Source organism: Maylandia zebra, linkage group LG3 (genome assembly GCF_041146795.1).
Source record: "Maylandia zebra isolate NMK-2024a linkage group LG3, Mzebra_GT3a, whole genome shotgun sequence".
Taxonomy (NCBI): domain Eukaryota; kingdom Metazoa; phylum Chordata; class Actinopteri; order Cichliformes; family Cichlidae; genus Maylandia; species Maylandia zebra.
Window position 1 is genome coordinate 34,095,222 of NC_135169.1, and position 23,821 is coordinate 34,119,042.

General features: G+C 42.2%; 1 long non-coding RNA gene across 1 annotated transcript; it reads left to right on the forward strand.

Moving 5' to 3' along the window:
• The first annotated feature begins 15,983 nt into the window (after positions 1-15,983).
• On the forward strand, positions 15,984-18,124 carry LOC143416495 (uncharacterized). Its single transcript, XR_013096876.1, has 7 exons — positions 15,984-16,135; positions 16,219-16,463; positions 16,711-16,813; positions 16,921-17,035; positions 17,118-17,318; positions 17,441-17,621; positions 17,705-18,124. It is a non-coding gene; the product is annotated as an uncharacterized LOC143416495 (long non-coding RNA).
• Positions 18,125-23,821: the final 5,697 nt, after the last annotated feature.

The window sequence follows — 23,821 nt, forward strand, 5'->3', positions numbered from 1 at the left end:
AAAATGTGTTAATGACAGTAACATCAGGAAGAAGGAACACGAGAAGCTCGAGAACTACCAGGGGCTCAGAAAAGTGCTCGAGAAGATGTGGAGGGTGAAGGTGAAGGTGGTCCCAGTGGTAATCGGAGCACTAGGTGCACTGACTCCCAAGCTAGGCGAGTGGCTCCAGCAGATCCCGGGAACAACATCAGAGATTTCTGTCCAGAAGAGCGCAGTCCTAGGAACAGCTAAGATAATGCGCAGGACCCTTAAGCTCCCAGGCCTCTGGTAGAGGACCCAAGCTTGAACTATAGACCGCCCACAGGCACGAGAGGGGAATTTTTACATTGTACTGTATTTTAAAGATAGTCATAGCCAACACGGTGACAAAAATCATAAATTTCAAGTGTAAGTACTCAACTCCAGTACATCAATGAAAAAATCAAATAAATCTTCATGTTGTGTCAATATTTAGAACTCGTTTCTACTAAGAACATCAACGAGGTGACCTTAAATCTTTAACATTTCAGGGCCAGTACAAATTTAAGGGCCCAGCTTTAAAGGATGGTACGCTATATAAGTGTGATGCAGTGTGGTCCTACCAAGAGGTGCGCAGGCTGGCAGTACTAACAACAGAAAAGATAGAGTAATTTTAAGAGAACATCGCCATCCTAGCTGCCACAGAGTACTGCAAATTTAAAACTGTAAGTGTCCAACGTCTTGATAGATTCTCAATCATCCAGGAAAGTAAATCTCCAAAAGTTGATTCTGTTCATCTGGACGTAGCGTTTTGTGGGAGGAACATTTCGTCACTCATCCAAGTGACTTCTTCAGTCTCAGCTGACTGCAGGTTTCCCCAATCTTATAAACAGTACATTTGCATAATGACTGAAACCAGCCCACTGAAGGAACAATGGGCTGGGAGGTCAGTTCCTTAATCATAATTATGCAAATTCTCATGACCATTGATCAACAACCACTGATCAACAACCACTGATCAACAACCACTGACCAAAACCCACTGATCAAAGACCACTGATCAATGGCCATGAGTACCATTCACCGAGAATTGGGGAATGGCTGAAATCACAGCATTGTAAGATGGCGAAAGATGAGAAGATTTTGTCACTACTCAGTGATGAAAATACTTATGAGCCCCTGAAACGAAACCCAGGAAGTGGCTACAGGAAGAGGGTGATAGACTGTCTGAAGCAGTTAGAACAAGACAAGGCTATCGACTGGACCTCATACCACAGGCTGTACCCAGGGGAGTCTACACCAAGTCTGTATGGTTTACCGAAATTGCATAAACAGGGTGCACCTTTAAGACCGATTGTCTGCATGATCAACTCTGTCACCTATAACATCTCTAAGTTTCTGGCTTCGATCCTCAACCCGCTGGTGGGCAGCTCTGAACACCACATCCAGATCACCCTGGATTTTGTTGAGAAGGTGAGAGATGTCATTATGGAGACAGATGAAACCATGGTCTCGTACGACATAACTTCTCTCTTCACTTGCATCCCGGTCACGGAAGCATTGGAGGTAGTCCATAAGAGATTACACGATGACACCAACCTCAGCAACAGGACCACTCTCAGCATCGACCAAGTGTGTTTGCTTTTGGAACTGTGTCTTCATTCCACCTACTTCACAGACAAGGGTCAGTCCTACAGGCAGAAACATGGGTGTGCCGTGGGCTCCACAGTTTCACCCATCGTGGCCAATTTGTACATGGAAGAAGTGGAAAAGAGGGCCTTTCTATCCTACTCTGGAACACCACCAAGCCTTTGGTTCAGATATGTCGATGACACCTGGGTGAAAATCAAATCTGAGGACGTACTACACTTCATGGATTAACTCGGTGGACCGACACATCAAATTCACCAGGAAGGATATGAAAAGTGGCAGGTTAGCCTTCTTAGACTGGGAGATTTCCATCAGTAATGGGGGACATCCCCACAGACACAGCGGCCAGGGAGGCAGAAGAACATCACATCAAGAAGGGCCTGAGTAAATGTGGTCAGTAGCGGTTTTAGATACGGGCGACACGGGCGGTTGCCCGGGGGCGGCATCGGGGTGGGGGGCGGCATCACGGGCATCGGCAAAAAAATAAATAAAAAATGCTCATACTCATGCCAGCGCATATTGGGAATGGCATAGGCACCGATCGGTTTTCTATCGCCCATTTGCTGGGAGTAAGGGTGCCCTTCATTTGCGAGGTGCGCCTGCTGCTTGCGGCGCAGAGAGCAGAGGGCGTGGCGGCGGGGGATTCTCTGAACGGCTGGAGCAGCATCTAATAACCAACTCGCAAAATAAAACAAAATAAAAACAAACCAACAAACATGAAAACACCAGACATTATGATACAGACTTATAATTTGCACCGATGGTTTTTCTAAATTCTATACTCGAAAAGTGAGCGCGAGAGCTCTCGGTGCGCCTGCTTGCTGCTGAAGTCAAAGTAAACTTTATTGTCATCTCCGCTACATACTGTCATGGTCCGTGGGGGTACCTGGAGGGTGTCTCCTTCTGTGGCTGCTGTACCATCCCTTTGGGGCGGGGACTTCGGTGCTTCAACTGAGCCTCAGCTGCGAGCAATCAGCTGGAGACCTACTTCAGCTGTCTTAACCGGCTCCTCTGTGCCAGTTTGTTCTACCCGTCTCGGTGGTAAATGACGTTTCCCTTTGTGGTTTTCCTTGTGTGACTTAGCTCTCGGAGTAATTTCTGTCTTCCCTTGGTACAGCGGAGTTCCTATCCTGGCTTTCACCTTACGGGGACAGTCCCTGCCTCCCAGCCTACTCGTCCGCTTGCCCTCCAACCCCCACGCTTCAGCTTGGGACCCTCCAGACCAGTGGACACTCTTTCAATGATGAAAAAAACGGAATCGTCTCGTATTCAGAGAAAATATTACGCATTTCGTATTGAGGTGAAAAGGAACACAGTTTGTCCCGGACTTCAGCTAGAATGGAAAAAGACACAAAGCTGGAGTTATTCTGTGTTTACGCTGCACAGCTGCCTCTTCTTCTCTCATCCTCTCACCCTCCCTCTCCTGTTTCTACTTCAATCATGAAACTGATCAATGATCAGCTGATCGGCTTTTCTCTCTTGTTTATTTATTGCCCACTTTGCGCCGAAAGAGGAAACCAGCGGATGTCGCGCTAAAAAACAGCAGCACTTTTAAGCTTGATCAGCTGTTGTTAGAATTTATTTAATATTAATTTCTAGTATCAGCTGATGTTGGCTGGAGCCACAGCTGTAAACCTGCTGGTCATGATATCGGTTTGGTTATGTGATGAGAGGGAAACATGAAGATGAAACCAGGAGATGTCCTTACCGAATCATCAGAGCTGTGATGGAGAAACAGGTTTACCTTTTAGTTAACATGAATGAGTTGAAGGGAAGTTATGAACTGTTTCTGAGAGACATATTACACCAGGATCCTTTTCTAAGTAGCTGACAGCTGGTAACTGTGCAGGGGCGGGTCTAGCAAAGTATTGCCAAGAGTCCATGTAGGGAATTAAAAGGGAAAGGGGGGCACAAGGAAATGCTTTCTTATTCTCATTTAAAATGTCTCACTTTTAAAAAAATAATTATCTGAGTCTTACAACAAACAATTGATAGATTGATACATACAGGGAGTGCAGAATTATTAGGCAAATGAGTATTTTGTTCACATCATCCTCTTCATGCATGTTGTCTTACTCCAAGCTGTATAGGCTCGAAAGCCTACTACCAATTAAGCATATTAGGTGACGTGCATCTCTGTAATGAGAAGGGGTGTGGTCTAACACCCTATATCAGGTGTGCATAATTATTAGGCAACGTCCTTTCCTTTGGCAAAATGGGTCAAAAGAAGGACTTGACAGGCTCAGAAAAGTCAAAAATAGTGAGATATCTTGCAGAGGGATGCAGCAGTCTCAAAATTGCAAAGCTTCTGAAGCGTGATCATCGAACAATCAAGCGTTTCATTCAAAATAGTCAACAGGGTCGCAAGAAGCGTTTGGAAAAACCAAGGCGCAAAATAACTGCCCATGAACTGAGAAAAGTCAAGCGTGCAGCTGCCAAGAGGCCACTTGCCACCAGTTTGGCCATATTTCAGAGCTGCAACATCACTGGAGTGCCCAAAAGCACAAGGTGTGCAATACTCAGAGACATGGCCAAGGTAAGAAAGGCTGAAAGACGACCACCACTGAACAAGACACACAAGCTGAAACGTCAAGACTGGGCCAAGAAATATCTCAAGACTGATTTTTCTAAGGTTTTATGGACTGATGAAATGAGAGTGAGTCTTGATGGGCCAGATGGATGGGCCCGTGGCTGGATTGGTAAAGGGCAGAGAGCTCCAGTCCGACTCAGACGCCAGCAAGGTGGAGGTGGAGTACTGGTTTGGGCTGGTATCATCAAAGATGAGCTTGTGGGGCCTTTTCGGGTTGAGGATGGAGTCAAGCTCAACTCCCAGTCCTACTGCCAGTTTCTGGAAGACACCTTCTTCAAGCAGTGGTACAGGAAGAAGTCTGCATCCTTCAAGAAAAACATGATTTTCATGCAGGACAATGCTCCATCACACGCGTCCAAGTACTCCACAGCGTGGCTGGCAAGAAAGGGTATAAAAGAAGAAAAACTAATGACATGGCCTCCTTGTTCACCTGATCTGAACCCCATTGAGAACCTGTGGTCCATCATCAAATGTGAGATTTACAAGGAGGGAAAACAGTACACCTCTCTGAACAGTGTCTGGGAGGCTGTGGTTGCTGCTGCACGCAATGTTGATGGTGAACAGATCAAAACACTGACAGAATCCATGGATGGCAGGCTTTTGAGTGTCCTTGCAAAGAAAGGTGGCTATATTGGTCGCTGATTTGTTTTTGTTTTGTTTTTGAATGTCAGAAATGTATATTTGTGAATGTGGAGATGTTATATTGGTTTCACTGGTAAAAATAAATAATTGAAATGGGTATATATTTGTTTTTTGTTAAGTTGCCTAATAATTATGCACAGTAATAGTCAGCTGCACACACAGATATCCCCCTAAAATAGCTCAAACTAAAAACAAACTAAAAACTACTTCCAAAAACATTCAGCTTTGATATTAATGAGTGTTTTGGGTTCATTGAGAACATGGTTGTTGTTCAATAATAAAATTATTCCTCAAAAAAACAACTTGCCTAATAATTCTGCACTCCCTGTATATACCATCAGAACAGTGTACATCACTGTCACAACAGTGTTTATTTTCATTCAAAGGCTTTATGATTTTTCCTATAATGGTGGGCTGGTCTCTAGTCAAAATGCCCGGGAGGATTTTTTTGTCCCAGTCCAGCTCTGTATGCAGCTCATCTGCAGTCTGGTGTTACCTACATCTTCCTATTCAGAAGGCAGAATTTCCGAGTTCTGAGTACAATCGAAAGCACCACGACTGCAGTTTTTGTGTTGGATGTAAAAAGCAGGCTAGGATAGAATCAGGCGTGGGATTTCTCTCGTGGAAATGTGCACATTATTTTTTCCTTTCTATTGGTAGGTGGCACAGTGCACTTGTGGCAAGTAAGCAAGCTAGAAGACTGGCAATCTTGCTGGGTATCCAGTTACGGAAGCAACACATTAACAAGAGAATTCTGAGTAAAACCAAAGTTACTCTCCCTAGTAACTAGTTACTCTGAAAGTAACGAGTAACTTGAAGTAACTGAGTTACTTTTGATAGAAGTAACTAGTAATGTAACTAAGTTACTAATTTAAAGTAACTTACCCAACACTGCTCCCAACTCATCAAATGTGTGACGCATGGTCAGGCTCCCTCTGCTTCACTTATCGACGCGCAGGGTACCCCCCTCGCGCCGGGAATTGAAGTGAAGGGTCCTCCTATTGAATACTATAGAGCTCCTTAAACGTTGTTTATTGACGACAAGAGATTGCCGCAGAAGTGCCTGTTGTCAGTATATTTAGACATTTTCCAAATTATATTGTAACGACCTATACTGAACACAATAAATTATATAATGCAGGCAACTACCTGAGAGAAAATTACTGCAGATACAACTAATTACAGGCTATTACGTTATTGCATTGATGCAGTGAGTGATGTATGCTGGGTAATGGCACAGCTAGCGATTGGGTGAATTTATTGCACCGGTTTTATAAACTGTTCTACAATCCTTTTCATATTTGGAAATCCATTTACATTTTAACCTGTCGATCATTCTGCTACAGCTGTAACATATCTTCTCCAACTTACGCAGTCATTTTACCATCTGCTTTGGATAATCACGCTCTTATGTATTAAATTAAATTAAATTAAATTAAATTAAACAAATAAAAAAGAACAGCTTTTTTATTAGGCAAAACATTTTCGGTGCTGTTAAAGAATTCACAGCGACTCACTTGTTTATTTTTGAGAAAGATTTTTATTTTTATCATATTAGATGAGCGGCAGTGACGTCACCGCACTCGATCGTACCACAGGTAAGTAAGAATCTGAATCTATAGATTTTTAAAAATTATTTTTCTTATTTACAACTAAAAAAAAGCTGAAACCGTGAGCTCACAAAGTTGCTTTTAGCAGTTCTATGGGTTAAGATGAGCAATTTCGTGGAACAGCGAATGACTTAACATTTAATTGCATATATGTTGCCACACCACATGTGCTGTAAGCTAGCTAAATTAGTTTCTGTTAGCCAATCAAGTCAAGCTTATCATATATCATCATCCAGGGTACAGCGATAGAGAAGTGTGTGCTGACGTTTGCTGTTGTTGCCACTTTGTAAAGTTTGAGGGTTCTAATAAGGGTCAGTGTTGCCAGATTGGGTTGATGCTCAAAATCAAGATAGACGTTATCTATCAATCTAGCTCTCTCTTTCTGGCTCTCTCTCTCTCTCTCGTTCTCGATAAAAAACTTAATAACAGCATTACGTAATCATTAAATAGCAGACTGGTCATCTATGCTGCAAATGCAAATGAAATACAAATGGACAGTAAACAAGGCTTATCTAAATCATTACAAAAGGATGTAATGTATATATTTATTTATAAGGTGCTTCTGAATTCTGAATACTTTTTTTCGATCCCCTCGATGACATGCTTGGTGAGCTGAAGCAAGAGGAAGCTCCAGTACCAGTGAAGCCACCTGAACCAACAGTAAAATGGAAAAAAAGAGACAAAGATGGAAACCAACTCTATGCGAGGCCAAGATCAATCCGGAGTCAATTACATAAGGGTCAGTACTCTTTCATACAAGATAACTTGAAGATATACATATTACGGACACAAATCCATAAATTTAATGTATTAATTAATTGAAATATCTCTAAAGAGAAACAGGAAAGTCATTTGTTTGTTTTGACACAAAAGCACATTAAATAAACCACAGAACTGTCTCATAAAACTGAATGCTCCCCCTAGCAAGTATGGCATTCATTACATTATGTTAGTGCAGTAACAAAATGTGGCTGACAGTTACCTCTTCACAAGGAATTTGGTAAAAGATATTGGTACTTGGCAACACAGTGGCACAGCAAAAAATGTCCTGATTTCAATTCCATTATCAGACCAGGGTCTTTGCGTGTAGAGTTTGCGTGTTCTTCCCTTGTTTCTCTGCTCGCAGGTTATCTGGTTTACTCCTACAGGCCTGAGATGTGGAGTTTGGCTAACTGGTGATTCTAAATTGTTTCTGTGTTATAAATGTGGATTTGATTTGTGTTTTTGATATGCCATTGATGTTTTATACAGCTGGCCACAGTCAGAAGACCAATTCTACCACTAATAACAGTCACTGTGAGGTGGCATTTGCCCCAGGGACTGTTGGTATGTACTCCACTGTGTCTTCACTAGACCAAAGCAGTATGTTCATGTGTTTGCAGCAATTGCTAGCATGTTTATAGCCATCAAGCTTTACTCTCATAGCTACTCTGTCCATTACACTTTTATAATTTAATCAATTTTAATAGAAATATTGTTTTTGTTTTTTAACAGAGCACTTTCTACAAGAACTCCAGAGCTCACTGAATGATTCTTCAGACGATCAACATGAAGCACCACCACCAAAAACTCCTCTTCTGGCTTCCTTGAACTGGAGCACAAGAAAAACTCTTTTTTCATAGAGTTGGAGGGCCAAAAGAATGACCCCATCTGGTGAATACAATGGCAGCTCAAGAAAGTGTATCGGAGCATATATGCCAACAATGTGGGAGCAATCCAGCTGTGCTTCGTTGTCGTGACTGTCTACCACGCCCCCTTTTTTGTGATAATTGTGATGTCATCATGCACACCAGATATGTCCTTCACAATAGACGTGCCATGACGGATTCTTCGAGCCATTGCCTCCAACAACTTACATTGTAAATTAGACTCTTTGCCATGATGGTAAGTTCTGTGACTAAACTTATTATGTTTACTGTTTACACATTTCCCTTACGCTCTCTCTCTCTCTCTCTCTCTCTCGCTCTCTCTCTCTCTCTCATTTTTTAAAAATGTTGATGCTTCCTCAGCTCCTAACTACACTGTTAGCTGTCAGCTGTTAAGTTTTTTTTATTGTTTCAAGTAAGGCTCAGTCGGTCCTACCATATCTTAGTCTCATTTCAATGTTTTACTTCCTAGTTAATACAACTTATTTAAATCATATGTTACGCATACATGTTGACTTCTTTAGCACAGCTTGTACCTGTGGAGAGCCCAGTCAGAATCTGTGGCTGTCCACCAGAGTGTTTGAGGGTCAGACCAGGAAAGGTTGTTGCTGTGGTCACAATGAATGGTAAGAAGAACTTAATTTTGTCCTGACTGAAAACCATCTGTAAACAATTCACCTAAAACTAAACCTTCACAAGCGTGGTTGCAGTATGTCTGTAACTGTTGGCATGATGACATTGTATATAATTTGGATTATTTATTTATCTTGTCAAGATCCATGTCATGATTGTAAATTGTTTAAGCTGTACATTACTGTTTGTTTTTTGTAGTCGACGTTTTGGTGCTTTTATTTTCGCGTATCGAGGCTTGCTTTGATTACGTATGCAGTGACGTTCGAGGCCTCGCGGCAGTCCGTACCACGTGACTTTTGTTCAGGGACTGGTTCACTGGTTCGCGCCAGATTCGAAATAAAATGGGCAGAAAAACAGATGATTCCCCATCACACTTCTGGAATTGGATTACGTACGTGCTACATAGTTACTTGTGCATTTCTTCTTCGATGGAACCAGCAAGGAAGAGATGTTTTTTTTTTTTAAATTTTGTCTCTCCTAATAAAGTATGCACACAGTAATAAATATCACAAATGATAAACACCATAAATAAACAACACTACACATCCTATAATCTGATTTCTGTCTTTTAGCTTATTAAAAAGTGAAGCACCAAACACTAGTTTGTGTCATTATAAGCATGATTACACAGGTACTAGGAGCGGGTTTTGATTATCGATTAAAATCGATTCTAGCTTGGATAACGTGATATCGATTCATTAAAATCCTAAATCGATTTTTAATATAAATATTACTACATTTCAACCACCACCAAACAGCTAAAACAGTAAATGAGAGGAGGTACACCGATTCTGCACAAAGACGTAAACACAAGGCGCGGACCTGACGGATCAGAATCAGTGAGATGTCGCCTTTCTCACCAGACAGCACGGACACGGTCGGGGCTGAAAGCCGACAGTTCACTGATTCTGATCCGTCGGCGGGTCCGTGCTTCGTGTTTACGCCTTTTTTGCGCTGATTCCGAAGCTGCAGGTTTTATTTCTCTTCAAACAATATTGACCGAACCAGCAGAAAAAGGAGATCCAAACTACGCTTCACATAAACATCGCCATGAATTTCCTCTGACTTTTGCTGTTTTGCTTTCACCAGGATAAAATCACACTTCATGCACAGCTTTCTCTCTCTCTCTCTCTCTCTCTCTCTCACACACACACACACAGTATACTTCAAGAACAGTTTCCCGTCTAAAAATCTGTTTTCTGCATTATTCGCTTGTTTGTTACGCATAAGACCTCCGTTGTTTGTCAGCCGCTGTTCTTTCCCATTTAAATACTTCCGAAAAGAAAACCTAATTTCTGCCGTTCAATAGGCTACTAAAATAATTTTAACTTTTTAACATTATGCAAAATTGCAAAACGCTAAGGTGTGTCTCTAATAAAACCTCTATTTGCTCTGCTTCAATTCAGCAGCATCAGGTAATGTTCATTTGTTGATTAATGGTTTTCTTTCGGTTTTGATCTACTTTTTTATAAAATCGTTTTTCTGTTTTAGCCTCAGCTATGTTGACACAAAGGCATCTGCTGTGATGCTTACACATTAGATAAAGTCTCGAAAGTGTCAGCTTTCTTTTTATAGTTATACAAATATGCAAATGTACTGATCTATGATCTGAATTATACTATTGACTGACTGTCTGAGGCTGACAGTTACACAATCATACCAAAACGCTGTTCTGATACTTTCCTTTTTTTTTTTTTTTTTTTTTTTTTTTTTTAAATGACATCAGAAACAGCAGTATGCGACATTACGTGATGGCAGAGCTTCAGTTCATCCTTTGTCTTTTTTTTTTTTTTTTTTTTTTTAATAAATAGGACAGGGGGAATGAATGAGAGAGAGAGGGGGAGAGAAAGAAAGAAAACCCAAGGGGAGAAGAGACGGTGAGAAGGGGGGGGAAGAGAGACAAAAAAAAAAAAAAAAAAAAAAAAAAACTCCTGGGTCACCTGTATGGAGAAAAAACAAACAAACAAACAAACAAACAGAGGAGACAGCAAACAACAAAGAGCAACATAATAATAGAGAAAACAAAGCACCATCACAATAAACTAGCTAGTCATAGATATCAGTATTTACTAAGTAATAAACGATATTGTGCAGCACGCAAGATAGACAGCGCACAGTGTGCTTTGAGGCAGCAGCCAAGAAAGCTGTAGTCCGCGTCTGTGAATACCCATGTGTGCATACCTGTGTGGATCAGCATGCTTGCATTCCAAAGGTTTCTCCATGTAATGATCTGCTAGGGAGTGTGGGGGGGCCACAGCCCCGTCCTCCAGGGTGTGAAACGGGTATGGAGGAGATCAAAACTCCAGACATCCAGAGGCCCCCAGAACACAAGAGACCATGGAAGACCAACAGAGGGGCAGCCGCGCCACTGTTCCAGTAAGAGCTGAGGAGAGTCCCAGATGAGGGCTCACTCAGCAGCCGCGGAGCAGAAGCCAGGGGGGGTTGCAGTGACGCGCCCGTGAGCTCCGCCGGCCCCCAGCTGCGCCTGAGTGACCGAGCCCTAGGCCGAGAGGCCGGGGGCACCCCACCTCCAAAGGGGCCCGAGCGAGCCCCAGGCCCCAGGCCCCGACAAGCGGCCTCCAAGGAGTGAGCCGGTGTGTACCCGGACGCCCACCCCCAGACACAAAGAACCACCAACACACCGACACCTGAGGGAGTCCGCCACCGGCAGGGGAAGTGGTGGTGGGTGGAGATAGGCCTCCAAACCTTGGAGGGCCTGAGGTGTCCCCAGAGAGGTGGCGTCTGATACCCAACCTGACATATAGACACAGACATACAGGCACACACAGACACAAACATCCATTCCCACCCTCATGCTCTCATATGCACTCACTCCACACTCAACCAACGTGGAGACAGACATAAAGAGACGCTGTACACACAATCACACTCCCCAAGCGTACTCTACAAACCGGGTCTAGGTACCCTTGCCCCTGGAGGGGGGAATTGCACCCAGACCCAGGTGGTGTTACCCTTTTCCCTGCGGTGGGGAGAGGCAGACCACCCCGACTCCGCAGCAGCAGGGAGGCCCCACACCCCAGACCGCAGTCGGACGGCCAACTCCCCCTACTAGCCCCCCCGCTCCAGCAGGCCGCAGAGAATGGGGGTGGGAGAAGACTCCAAACCTCCCTCCACCCGCTCATTGTAGTGTTGATGCATATGTGTTCTAAGGTGCAATTAAAACCCAGGAGGGCATGGAGCTACCTGCCAAGGAGCAGCAGGTAAGCGCATGGTCCCTCCTGCTAGCCCTCAATGACTAAGTGTATTTAAAATTGAGAGGTGGGCAACGAGGTCAGGGGTGAGGTATACACCCAGATGGTGATTTGGACTCCGTGATTGTGCCCACCCCCAAGATCCTATATGTATGTGTAATGAGAGTGTGAATAATGTGAATGTCTAAGTTGTGGGATAAAATTGAGGCAGAGGCAGCCAGAAGGGGACAGGGGGGGGGGGGTAGCCTCCTCTGCACCCTGGTGACATACCCCCACTCCAAGGCCCTGCATGTGTGGGTGATTGTGGAGGAGCGGGAAGAGGGAGGCAGCTGGAGATGGGGAGGGAAGGAAGGGAGGGGCAGGTAACCCCTCCCTGGGGCCAGCTCCCCCGCTGACCCCAGTAGGCACTCCCACCCTCCGCGACCCGCCAGGGAAGGGGGGCCCAGGCCCATCAGACCGGGGCCCAGTGCAGTAGCGCCCCCCGGCTCCACAGAGCCCTGGACAGTCCACCCAACCCCACCACAGAGAAAACTGCACCCACCCCACCAACCACACATCTTCCAGACTACATAAGACGGTAAACGCCCAGGCTGAGATCTTCCTCCACCTCTCCTGTATCTCCCCCTCCTGCAGAGAGTTCCTGAGAGAAGAAAGCTCCTGCCAGATGTGACCATCCCCCCCACCAGTTGAAGAGCCCCCCAGGCAGCTCGATGCACCGGCGGCACCCTGCTCCAGGGCCGGGCCCCCATGCACCCACCCGCCCACAACCCCGGCAACACACCAACCAGGACCCGAGCCCCCGAGGCCCGGCCCGGGCCACCGCCCAGAGACGGAGCACCCCCAGAACCTCACGCCCATCCCGGACCCACCCAGGGGCAGCCAGGTTGCCAGGTCAGTAACCCACGTCCGTCAGCACAGACCCTCCCCTAGCCCCGCTGCACGCAGCCGCGAGGAAACAGTCACCTGAGAGCCAACAGAGCCCTCAACCGGACGTGACCGCTACCCCGGGTTGAGCCCCCCAAGGAAGATGCCTCCAGGGAACCCCCCGACGCCCTAAGCCTGTCCCTACCCCCTCACCAATCACAACAGTGAAGGCGGGACCAAACTATGACCCCCCACCCCCACTAGGTGATGGAGCTGATAAAAGGGGCCCAGAGCAATTGATCTGATGTGGTGGCAGAGGCTGTGTCAAGACTAATGTAATCTAATAGATAATTTCTATATTGGTTAGAATTAAGATTATTTTTATTTTTCCAGTTCATGAGGACTGTTTTCTTGGCTATGCATAGGGCAGTGAAGATCATATGGGCTATATTCTTTTCTGAAGTGACATTATCTAAGCTGCCCAACAAACACACTAAGGGGGAGGTTGGAATGTTACATTTCAGACATTTTGATAAGTCTTCACATATCTCGCGCCAAAACTTTTGCACTGGTGGACAGAACCAAAGAGCGTGGATGTAATTGTCTGGTGTATTGCCTTGACAGTGTGAGCAGTTGTTGGAAGATGTAAAGCCCATCTTAAACATCCGATGACCTGTATAGTGCACTCTATGAAGTATTTTGTATTGTATTAATTGCAGACTGGGATTTTTAATTAATTTAAAAGTTTTTAAGCAAATCTGAGACCAGAAGTTTTGGTCTAGGTTGACTGATAAATCTGCTTCCCACTTTGCAGTAGGAAGGGATATTGATTCATCTAATTTAGAAAGTGTTCTGTATATTTTAGATAATAATTTGGGGGATTTAAGAGTAAGAAAATGTGCCGCACTTAGTGGTGTTTGTAATTCAACTTGACTGAGGTTAAATTTCTTTTTTACTATGGATTTAATTTGTTGATATTCTAAAAACCTTGTCTTGTTGATCCCATATTGTTCAACTAGTCTGTCAAATGGAATAAATTCTGTTCCCTCTAATATATGTTCTAAGTATTTAATTCCTTTACAACTCCATTCTGGGAAATTAATCATATTATTGTTTTGTAATATGTCAGGGTTATTCCAGATAGGTGTACGTTTGCATGGGATTAATGAAGACTCCGTTATTTTTAGAAACTCCCACCATGCTGTTAGAGAAAAGCTGATGTTGATACTTTTAAAGCATTCATGTCTTTTGATGTTTGAGCTAATAAATGGTAGGTCTGAAATCTCTAGATCCTTGCATAGTGCCTGTTCAACGTCTAGCCAGGGCTCAACTAAGAAGGTATGTTTTAACCATTCTGAGATGAACTGAAGCCTGTTGGCTAAGAAGTATTGGTGAAAATTAGGCAGATCTAATCCTCCTCTATCCTTGGTTCTTTGTAGCGTTTTTAAGCTAATACGCGGGGGTTTATCTTTCCAAAGGAATTTGGAAATATATGAATCCAGAGATCTGAACCAATCTTGTGATGGTTTGTTAGGGATCATCAAAAATAAGTAATTTATTTTTGGCAAGATCATCATTTTTATAGTGGCGACCCTTCCCATGAGTGATATGGGTAAAGATTTCCATCTAGTCAGATCGCCTTCTACTTTCTTTAGAAGTGGGATGTGGTTTAGTTTAGTTAAGTCTGAAAGCTTAGGAGAGATATTAATACCTAAATATTTAATATTTCCGGATTGCAGTGGGGCAGAGGAAGAATTATGGAAGGAGCAGTTAATGGGGAGAACTGTAGATTTTGGCCAGTTAATTGAATAATCTGAAACTCTTGAAAACCAGTTTATTAAAGTAATTACCTCAGAGAGGTTGGTTTGTGTGTTTTGCAGAAAAAGCAACACATCATCCGCATAGAGACTGATTTTATGTTCTATGTTCTTACATTTTATGCCCTTAATTGTTGTAGCCTGTCTAAATGCTGCTGCTAGAGGTTCGATAAAAATTGCAAAAAGTGAGGGGGAGAGTGGGCATCCCTGTCTGGTGCCCCTCAGGAGACAGAAGCTGGAGGATGTCTGGTCATTTGTTCTGATACGAGCCGTTGGGGAATTGTATAATATTCTTATCCAGTTTATGAAAGAGTTTCCAAAACCAAATTTGTGTAAAGTTGCGAATAAAAATTTCCAATTAACTCTGTCAAATGCTTTTTCTGCATCTAGAGATAATATTATGGCTTCGATGTTTTTATCGTATGAGTAGTCTATTAAATTAAGTAATCTACGAGTGTTTGTTGAGGAGTGCCGACCTTTTATGAAACCAGTTTGGTCAGGATGAATTAAGAGGGGGGTCATTTTCTCTAATCTCTTTGAGAGAGCTTTGCAGATTATTTTAAGGTCTACATGTTCTGATACTTTCCACTTTCTCTTTTGTATCACACATACTGAGACAATATTCGGGATAAATAACCAAGAAAACAATTTATTTATTCAGTTTAGAGGTTTATACATCATTATAATCACAGAGCCCGCTTCACTTGAATTGTCCACTTGATGGCGCAGTAGAGCAAATGAATCATCACAATGCTTCGAACCATGAGTCGACCAATTGGGTGGAAAGCTTCAGTTCATCATGAGGCTTCATCTCACCATCACTACCAATTTGTAGTCTTCCTTTAAAGCTCGCTCTGCCCCTTTTCCACCTCTTGGCTCCTTAATCAAGGGACTGGAACAGCTGCAACTAAGGTAACTCAGAAAACAAAAGATTAATCATACATAACAGTGTAAACTAAAATGTGCGTGCTTATTTTAGAGTGCAGTGTTATGTGGATATGTGAATGAATTCTAAACCAAAACCAGTTATTTATTGTCCTGTAAATAAATTCCTATATTTAAAGAAAGACAAATGTGAATGCAATGTTACTTATAAGCCTCTACACTAACATGGTGGGTATTACCACTGTGTGGCTATAAGTGCAGCCATCACAGGATGTTACCTGCAAGTATTGGCCATATCTTGAAAGAGTAACAAAAAGCTGTCCAGAGCTCCAGCACCTTCTTAGCATGAAGCCATTTCTTTCAGTCTTTCATGCTAAAGCCCATGATTTCAAATGTGAGGTATGAAATTCTGACTTTAATAACTTTATCTGAACACTTGCACATCAACATTTTGTGTACTTTGTATTTTATCTGTGTGTGTATGTGCATCTGTGTGTGTGTTTTTTCCTGGTGAAATGGAGTGGAGCATATCAAGATGAGGCTGGTTTGACTCTGGGTGAGGAGGTGGAGCAGTGTAATGCCTTTTTGTCAAGGATTGCAGTTACCACAAAACATATGTCCAAAGCAGGTGAGAAGGCAAATGCTGCACTAGTTATATTTAAGTGTCTAATTATGACGAAAGTGGTAACATTACGTTTTCTGTGTTTGCAGGATGGAGGGACATGCTAACTCAGCAGCGCAGATACTGAAGGACCCGTCCCATCCTGGCAACAAACTGTTCCAACTTCTGCAATCTGGTAGAAGGTTCCGCATCATCCGGGCAAGGACAGAGAGACTCAAGAGGAGCTTCTATCCCCAAGCCATCCGGGCCCTAAACACACACACCCGCCCTCTCACATCATCTATAACTGACTGAGACAGGACTCTCTTCCAGACACTCTAAACCCAGGCACAATGTACATTTCAAATTACTTTAACTTTAAATATGTTTATATTGTCTATCCTGTAAAATAGTCAGATGTCTATTCATATTAATGTACAGAATTCACCTGCTTGCTGCTACTACTGCACATTCACCCAGTGTATATACTATATATATATATATATATATATATATATATATATATAATGTTCTTCCTCTACACCCCCCCCCCCCCCCCCCCCCCCCCCCCCAATTTTTGCACATGTCGAGGGGCGTGTTAGGCTACATTTCACTGTGTGTTATACTTGTATAACTTTGGCCATGCGCTGGAATCAACAAAAGCTAGAGCAGCTGGCCCCCTCTCTGACCCATCGATATCAGAAGGTAATGGTATTGGTACTTTATTTTTAGATGCTTACTCCTCTGTGTTCAAATTATTTGGAGTAAACATGTGTTTTTTGTTTGTTTGTTTGTTTTTTAATCTCAAATAGGCCACAAAAGCTCTTCTATCCCAGCTTCAGAACCTGGAGTCCTTAAAAGTCCAATTAGCAGTGACTGACAGTCAACTGGATGAATGGGTCAGTGATGTAAAGGAGTGGGCAGAAGGTGAGCATAAACTGATTCAAAAATGTGATGCAATTGCACAATGACTTTTTGTAAGTGCAGCTGTCTTATTTCTTCTAAGCAGCAACAACAAGGACAAGTGATGTTGATCCTTTAGTGAGCAGAATTCAAGTGCTCGTAGCGAGCATAAACAGACGATCCCAGCGTCTTTATAAAGACACCAGTGGAAATAAAGCCCGTGCCAAGATTTGTCGCAAGATCCGAGAGGAGAAAGGAATCTTGACTTCTGCTGTGGAAAAAATGCTGTGGCAGCGAGCACACAGCGGTAGTTGTACAAATATGTTGTCTACTTTCAGCATATCTGACATATAATGAAACCCTAAGCTTCAGGTGTTAACCTAAAATCATTTACAACTTCAGACGTTCTTTGTGAATTGTGCATTTCAGACTCTGTCAGCCTTACAACAAAGAGAAGGGCATTTGATATCATCATGGCAATAAGAAGACTTTTCCAAGGAGGAAAAGAAGATCCTTGTTAGAGAGATGGACCATCACTGGAAATCTCTTTCAAAATATGATAATACCCTGAAAGAGCTGTCCCGCCTGTTTTCCAGTGAGATATTTAAACGTATGTATTTAAGTAATGCATACAAAACACTGACTGTTTCTGAAGACAGTAAAGCAGACTAAATTATATGTTCTGTTTTTAAGGTTCGCATTGTGGCCTAAGTGAGGAGGGTTTGAGAGGTCTACAGAGCATCATCCTCAGAAAACGACATAATGTGAAACAAAACAAGCTGCACGCAAGACAGTGTTATATGCAAGTTTTGTCAGGAGCAGAGAACATTAACCTTGATCATACTTCCGATGATGACTTTTACAGTGACTCTGAATCTTCTGATTAAAGTCGGTAATAAATCAGTTTGTCTTCAAACTTATATCAACTTCCTACCTAGTAGGTTTAATGCTGGGGACCCAAATTTTTTCATGTCTGCCATAGAACAGTCATTGACAGTGCATTCCCAAGACTTCATCACATCAATGCATATAGTTTTTTACAATTACAGCTGGCACATTTTTATTTAATGTCATTCGTAGAGCCTGTTACACTTTAAACATGCATTTTGGTAATACAGAACAGTAGACTGGTATGTATCAGAGGGAGATTTTGTACTTTTTACATTTTTGTCATGTTAAGTTACTGTAATATATTTTTGGCTCATGGAATTTACAAGACATATTGAAATGTGATTGATAGAACTTTGTAAGCAAATTTCAAGTATGCTTGTCACAGGTGATATTTTTCATTCTTGAGTATCTTGATGTACATGTTAAGTATATTTTCATGGTATGTATCATTAGTATCAACAGTATCAATAATGTTAGAGTGCATTAGTAGTACTTGTGCTTATTTTTTAAAATAATCATACTACAGTACAGTAGGCAGTTCAGCTGATTATGTCACAACAACCCTGATCCACAAATTAACTTTTGGATATTGTTAAGGCAAATGTTCTAAAACACTTCTTCAGTAAAGACTCAGAGAAGAGAAACACACAGAACTTCTTGCTAGCAAGGGCAGCCTCCAGACTGAGAGACTCGCGCTGAGAAACTGCCCCGGTCTTTATTTATACTTCAGTGAGCGTTTGTTCTTTACATTGGAATGTGGAGTTGTACGTGTGTGTGTGTGTGTGTGTGTGTGTGTGGGGTCAGAGTGTGGCCCCATAAACGACTTCCCTTAACCTGCTGGTCTGGAAAATCCAACAGTTCATCTATATGTAAAGAAGCACTTAAACTAAAACTGACATAGCTACGTTAATCCTACCGTAAAACAATAAGACAAGGTACGACCTCTCTCATGCTCCTAGGATGTGGGGGTGAACACCCTAGAATGTTACAGACCTCCTAGGATGAGACATTCTTTCAATATGCCACCAACTATATACTTCTACACACAAATGATTACATGCAGCATTCTACCATATGCAAACTTATATCACTAAAAGATTATACTGACTACTAAATACAATTTTCCATTGACAGATATATAACGTTTTTTGTTTAGTTCCAGTTGTACAGCGATGTGCTCAACCATATTTTTTTCAAATTTACTGTCTTAATTGATCCAGTGGTTACTAGGCCTACAGTGTGTTGGGGTGGACCAACATCATTGTCATTTTATCCCCACCGAATTTCCTGAAATTGTCTGTATCACTGTAGTTTATTTATTTTTTTGAGATTACCAATGAACACAATCAAATAAAGCTGAAAAATAACTGTCAGTTTGATGTTTTCATGCAGTTTCAATGGATCATTTTGTCACTACAGTTAAAATTTAGCGACATTTATGTTTCCATGACAAAGACATAAGACACATTTCTGTTTAATACAGTTATGACTGTAGACTTGATATGTAACAACTGAAAATGACTGCAGATTATGTAAGTAATTTGTGAAAAAGAATGTAGAAATCTATTTTAAAAACAAAAACAATTTCTTATTATGCAACCCTTTCAATACTACAGCCCACACCAGATGAAATTTAGCTATTTGTGACACATGCAGCACATAAATTTATTCCACAAAAGGACTAGATGGATGGCCAATATGAGGAAAGGCAGTCTGGAAACTTCATCAGGAGGACAAATTGTTGTGTGCATCAACTTCACAGTGTCTTTTGGTCTTTTATCAAAAGCTATTTGCCATTTTTTAGTTTCTTTTAAAGTTCTTGATTAGGTTTAGGGATTAAAGACCAAATCCAGATTATAATATTAAAATATTGTGACACATCATCGGTAGTGGGCCTTGGATTCATTGGGCGTTTTGGCCCTTACCAGTAGACACCCTCATAAATGGAGGCCCTGCCAGGGTTGAACAGGCCCCGGGGTGTGTCACTGGTTGATGTGAAATTGTTATTTCTCTTCTACTTTTTTCTGTTTAGTTTTCCACAATTTATTTTCTTCTATCAATTCACTGCAAAACGAGAAGTAATATTTAGTTCTTTAGTACTTAAAGAGCCTCACTTCTTAAAGAGATAGAAAAGGTGAAAGAGAAAAGTAAGAGAAAAGAGATAAGATAGGAGAGAGGAGAGCTGGAAGTGGGGCATCTGATCTGGCATCCCATACCTCCCTGCCCGGATCGGGCTGTACCCTCTACCTCTCCACTGCCTCCCACAAACAGGAAAAAGAGGTGAAGGGAGAAGAGCAGAACGTTTTTACATTCCTCCCTTATGTTTCACTACCATGAGGTTAACTGCACAGCCCCAGGAGGCCCTGAGACAGCTGGATCAGTCAACAAGGCTTCTGGTTTATCACAGTACAAATTATAGTGTTAGGTTTTCTACCCTTTTGATGCCCTCTGCTTAGGTAGCTCCACCACGGTTTGATCAGTTCTGGGCATGTGTGTCACGGCTAGCTGACTGCCCAAGTGATCTCAGCCCTCTTTAACCACAGCCAGTGAATCGCCCACTCAGCAGTGTTAGCTAATTTTCTTATAGCCTGCCGCAGCACCTGTCCTCTGGCTCCAATCTCTTTAAGCAGTTTTGCTGTTGTACTGGCCCCTAACCCTAAATTTTAATAATAATAATAATAACTTTATTTATAAAGCGCTTTCAAACAAAGTGCTGTACAACTGTTTAAAACTAAAGAGATAAAAAAAATAATAATAATAATAAAAAGCGATACATAGCAATACACGTAAAAGACACAATACAAGTTAAAAACAGTACGAATTTAAAAACTAAAAGCCATAGAATTAAGACTTGTAAGATAAGGTGAACAAATGTGTCTTCAGCTTAGTTTTTTTTTTTTTTTTTTTTTTTTTTTTTTTTAGCTTAGTTTTAAAAACCTCCACGGAGCATGCCTGCCTAACATCTTGAGGGAGGTTGTTCCACAGAAACGGGGCACGAAAAGAAAAAGCACACTCTCCAATTGTCTTTTTTCTGGCTCTAGGAACCTTTAGAAGGCCAGAGTCCTGAGATCGGAGAGCACGGGATGGAACGTAAAGATGTAAAAAGGTCGGAGAGGTATGAAGGTGCCAGTCCGTTTAAAGCCTTGTAGGTGAGCAGCAGGACCTTAAAATCTGCTCGAACCTGACAAGGTAGCCAATGCAGAGATCTCAGAACAGGACTAATGTGCTCAAATTTCCCAGTTCTTGTTAAAATGCGAGCAGCTGCATTTTGCACCATCTGTAGACCTCTAAAACTTTTCTTTGGTAGCCCAGAAAGAAGAGCATTACAATAATCAATACGTGAGGACACAAATGCATGGACAAGAACCTCTGCAGTGTCGCTTGACAAAACTTGTCTGATTCTGGCGATGTTCCTCAAATGATAAAAGGCGGTCTTTGTTATCTCTTTTACATGAGACTCGAAAGAGAGCACCACGTCAAACCACACGCCCAAGTTTTTTACCTTGTCCCTATGACACTGTCATCAATTCTCAAGATTAAATTTTGGGACAAGTGCTGAAATTTGTGTGGCCCAATGACCATCAACTCTGTTTTATCAGTATTTAGGAGCAAGAAATTATCCGATAACCAGCCCTTAATTGCAGATAGACAAGATTCTAGTTTAGAGACTTCAGCACAATTTCCAATGGTTACAGGAACATAAAGCTGCAGGTCATCAGCGTAAAAATGAAAGGTTACATTAAAAGAGCGTAAAAGAACACCAAGAGGCAGCAGGTACATAGAAAACAGCAATGGTCCAAGTACAGAGCCCTGAGGGACCCCATGCCTCACTGCACAGGTCTCAGAGAGATCATTTTTAAAACTAACAGTCTGAGACCTCCCAGACAAGTAAGATCTCAGCCACGATAAAACATTTCCTGTAATTCCAATAAAATGTTCAAGCCTATCTAATAAAATGCAGTGATCCACAGTGTCAAACGCAGCACTTAGATCCAGCAGTAATAAAACTGAAGTGCGATCGTTGTCTGCATTTACCAGCAGATCATTTACCACTTTTACTAAAGCTGTTTCTGTGGAGTGATTTGGTCTAAAAGCAGACTGAAATGGTTCAAACAGATTGCTTGTTGACAAATGCTCAGTGAGCTGCTTAAAAACCACTTTTTCAAAGATTTTAGATAAAAAAGACAGATGTGAGATAGGTCTATAGTTTACGACCATATCAACATCCAGTCCAGGCTTTTTTAAGATTGGCACTACCACAGCTGATTTAAAACATTCAGGAAAGACTCCGGTCGTCAGTGAAGTATTTAAAAGAAACAGAATGTAGGGTCCTAATGCTGACCACAGTTCCTTTGTAGCCCAGGCTGGTAGAGGATCCAAAGAACAGGTTGTACATCGAGCTGCTTTTACAACCTTAGTTAATCCATACAGGGAAATAACCTCGAAGTCAGAAAATAGTTTATCAGCACCAACAGGCAAAGCAGCAGAGTAGTCTAATGAAAAGCTTGAGGAGGGAGTAATCTGATTCCTAAGTGTTTCAGCCCTGTCTCTGAAAAACATAAGTAAGTCATGAGCTGTCAAATTAGAACAGCAGAGAGTTGACTTACTCTCTGTAAGTTGGGACACTGTGTTGAAAAGGAGTTTTGAGTTATGTTTATGACTCATGATAAGATTTGAGAAATAATTAGCTTTCGCTGCCGACATCGCTGATTGAAAAGAAGACAGTGAGTCCTTCCAAGCCTGGAGAAATACTTCTAGTCTGGAAGATCTCCAGTGACGCTCTGCTTTTCTACAATTTCTTCTCAAGTTCAAGAGTTCCTCATTTAGCCAAGGCATAGGGTTCCTTTTTTTGACATTTCGACTTCTTTACGGGAGCAACAGAGTCCAGTAGTTCAAGAAGTGTATTATTAAGGTTCACAGTCAAGGTGTCTACACATAACTCCTGGGTATAAATAGGGTCCAACACATCAGGTAGATGTAATTTAACTCCAAGCAATGCTTCGGGGCTAATATAACGAGATGATCTGAGGGGCAATCTTCCCCTCGCAGAAGCTGGAGATTTAGGGATTAAAATATCAAATAAAATTGCTGAGTGGTCTAAGATAGGTAAAACACAATTTTCAGTCATTGATACATTCAGTCGGTAACCCAAGACAAGGTCTAGGGTGTGGCCCTTACGTGTTGGCCCAGACACAAATTGTGTGAAGTTTAAGGAATCAATTACATTTAAGAAATCTTTGACCAGGGGTTTATCCTCACAACACAGATGAATATTAAAGTCCCCCACTATAAGAATCCTTTCGTAGTGAGCGATAAAACATGTCAAGAAGTCTGAAAATTCCGAAATAAACAAGTCATTATATTTAGGTGGACGATAGATGACTATAATTAGAACCACAGGACAGCTTAAAGTCAGGAGTTGGGACTCAAATGAGGTAAAAACACCAGGACTTTGTATCTGTTTGCATTTAAAACCGTCTTTGATGATAGAGGCTACCCCGCCTCCCCTCCTAGACAACCTGGGGGAGCTGAAAAAACTGGCATCGGAGGGGCAAAGTTCCAGCAAGGGTGCCACTTCACCAACACGCAGCCATGTCTCAGTTAGGAACATGATGTCCAGCTTGTGAGTATCAAAAAAGTCCCGAAGAACATGAGTTTTATTTGATACAGATCTTGCATTTAAGAGAGCTAATTTAACTCTCTGTCCATCCACAGCAGGCAGTAATTGTAGGTTGTTTATATTTGCTCCACCTCCCCTCATATCCCGTCGGCATGGCGACCAATAAAGCAGCCTTGGGTGAGCGTGCTCCGATGACATAGGGTAAACAGGAAGAAGGCAGCGCTGTTTGAGGCCAAAATAAAGTCCTAAACAGCCAGGGTCACAGATGGTAAGAACCCGCCGCATCCGAGTTCTAACCC